Source organism: Lipotes vexillifer, unplaced genomic scaffold (genome assembly GCF_000442215.2).
Source record: "Lipotes vexillifer unplaced genomic scaffold, Lipotes_vexillifer_v1.1 scaffold2205, whole genome shotgun sequence".
In the NCBI taxonomy this organism is placed as follows: Eukaryota; Metazoa; Chordata; class Mammalia; order Artiodactyla; family Lipotidae; genus Lipotes; species Lipotes vexillifer.
The window spans coordinates 85174-88050 of NW_006772933.1; the positions used below are offsets into that span (position 1 = coordinate 85174).

General features: G+C 38.4%; 1 protein-coding gene across 1 annotated transcript in view; it reads left to right on the plus strand.

Annotated features, from left to right (window-relative positions):
• LOC103071063 (disintegrin and metalloproteinase domain-containing protein 18) overlaps window positions 1-2877 on the plus strand; it is a 74255-nt gene that overhangs the window by 55236 nt on the left and 16142 nt on the right. The window lies entirely within an intron of this gene.

The following is a 2877-nucleotide window of genomic DNA, read 5'->3' on the forward strand; positions in this document are numbered from 1 at the left end:
TGCGGGCCTCTCACTGTCGCGGCCTCTCCCATTTGCGGAGCACAGGCTCCGGACGCGCAGGCTCAGCGGCCATGGCTCACGGGCCCAGCCGCTCCGCGGCATGTGGGATCCTCCCGAAACGGGGCACGAACCCGCGTCTCCTGCATCGGCAGGCGGACTCTCAAGCACTGCGCCACCAGGGAAGCCCGGAGATAAGCTTCTTGACATTGGTCTTGGCAATGATCTTTTGGATAGGCACCAAAAGCAAAAGCAACAAAAGAAAAATTAGACAGCTAGGACTACATCAAACTAAAAAGCTTCTGCTTAGCACTGGAAACCATCCACAAAATGAAAGGGAATGGGAGACAATATTTGCAAATCACATATCTAATAAGGGGTTAATATCCAAAACATACAAGGAACGCATACAAGGAACGCAATAGCAAAAAATATTTTAAAAATGATAATGATAATCTTTATTAAAAATGGGCAGAGGACCCAAATAGACATTCCCCCCACAAAAAAAAATACAAATGGCCAACAAGTACACGAAAAAGTGCTTTACGTCACTATGATGAGGACTATGCAAGTCAAAACCACAATAAGATATCACCTCACACCTGTTGAGACAGCTATCATCAAAAGACAAGAGATAACAAATACTGGCAAGGATGTGAAGAAAAAGGAACACTTGTACACTGTTTGTGGGAATGTAAGTTGGTACAGCCACTATGGAAAACAGTATGGAAATTAAAAATACAACTACTTTATGATCCAGCAATAGCCAAAGTATGGAAACAATGAGTGTCCATCAAGGGATGGATGGATCAAAAATGTGGAATACAGGTAATGGAATATTCAGCTTTAAAAAAGATGGAAATCCTGACATTTGTGACAACATGGATGAATCTGTGGGGCAGTATGCTAAGTGAGATGAGACACACAGAGAAAGTCAAATACTGAATAGTATCAACCATATGTGTATTCAAAAAAAAATAATGAACTGGTAGAAACACAGAGTAGAAAATCTGTTGCCAGTGGAAACTAGGGAGAAGTTGGTAAAAGGGTACAAATTTTCAGTTATAAGATGAATAAGTCCTGAGGATCTAATGTATAACATGGTGACTATAGTTGATAACACTATATAATTGTTATATAATTATACAATACAATTATTATATAATTATTGTATAAATGAAATTTGCTAAGAGAGTAGAACTTAAACATATTCACACACAAAAATGGGATAAATATGTGAAATGAAGGATGTGCTAATTCACTCAGTGGGGTGAATCATTTCACAATGTATGCATGTATCAAATCATCACTTTGTACACTTTAAATAACATAATTTTATTTTCAGTTATACCTCAATAAAGCTAGAAAATGACAGTAGCAGATAAATAAGTTCTGGAGATCTACTATATAGCTTAGTTCCCATAGCTTTAAAAATATGTCATTGTATACTTAAAATTTTCCAAGAGGGTAGATCTTTTGTTAATTGTTCTTAGCACACACAAAATAATAATAATTATAATACAAAGGGCAGGAGGAAACTTTGGGAAGTGATGGATATGTTTATGCCCTTGATGATGCTAGTAATTTCATGGGCGTGTTCTTATCCCCAAACTCATCAAGTTTTACACATAGGTACAGTTTTTTGCTGGTGATTATACCTGGAAGTGGTTTGAAGAATAGTAACAGAGCCAAATTCAAGAACTAAGAGAGTGGGAAGAGAATATAAAAAGACTCAGTTAAAGTCAAGCGATCCAGGGAGAAGTAGGACTTTCTTTAACCTCCAGGACATAGTCAGAAAAACTGTAAAATCCTTAGGTAAGCACCCCACTCAGCATGGTTGAAAAACAACTTGGTTCCTTTATGAAGATTTTAAATGGCTGAAGGTGTCTAGTTCAATAGGACTAAGTGTCCTCCACCACCTGCCTCCACATGAGTTTACTATGGGTTAAGTATGACGTGTAGAGAATGCAGAATTTCCCACATGCCCCAACACAGGAGGACTAATGGATTAAAAGAGGAGCTCTGGAATCACAAAATGAATGAATGACTGAATGAATGAAGTGAGATCTCATGAAGAGACCCTGATTATCTCTAAAAGACAAAGTATAATCAGCCACACTTTGTTAGATACCAACTGAAAGCACCAGTGATCAGGCAGACTGAGTTACACCACAATGGATGCCAACAGAGACAGGAGATGGTGGTAAATCAGCCACACTTAATCTCTCTCTGGTGGCCAGAGGTATGTGCGCCATCCTTGGTCTAAGACTACTATGGAAGAAGGAAAAGGAAAGGTGGAAGGAACCGTGAAACTTAGCAGGCATGACTTATCGGGACTTCATCTGAGATGATAATAGTACATAAATTTTCCCAAAATAAAATCACTAGATGAGACCGGAATTCAGTAGCTCAATTCATCTGCTTTAAGCAGATTGTGCCAGTTCCAAGAATTCAACCATAAATGCAAATTTTGAGAGAACGGACTTTGGAGGAAGAGTTTGTATTTCAATAGCCAGACTAGAAAAAGACCTACCATGCAAAATTGGTTTAAGATATATTCCATAGAAAAAGAATAGAGCAACCATCAAAAGAATTATTTCGATCTGAAAACCTAGAAAAATTAGGCTGGAGGGGAGAAAAACTTGGAAAGAGATTTGGGTATTGAATCCCACTCTCATTTCAATCTTCACTTCTTGATGCTATTAAGCTAATCCCTGTGATTTTAAAGAGCCACCCCATGGAGAATTCCCTGTCGGTCCAGTGGTTAGGACTCTGTGCTTTCACTGAAGAGGGTGTGGGTTCAATCCCTGCTCAGGGAGCTAAAATCCTGCAAGCCACAAGGCAAAAAAAAAAAAAAAAAAAAAAAAAAAAAAAAAAAAA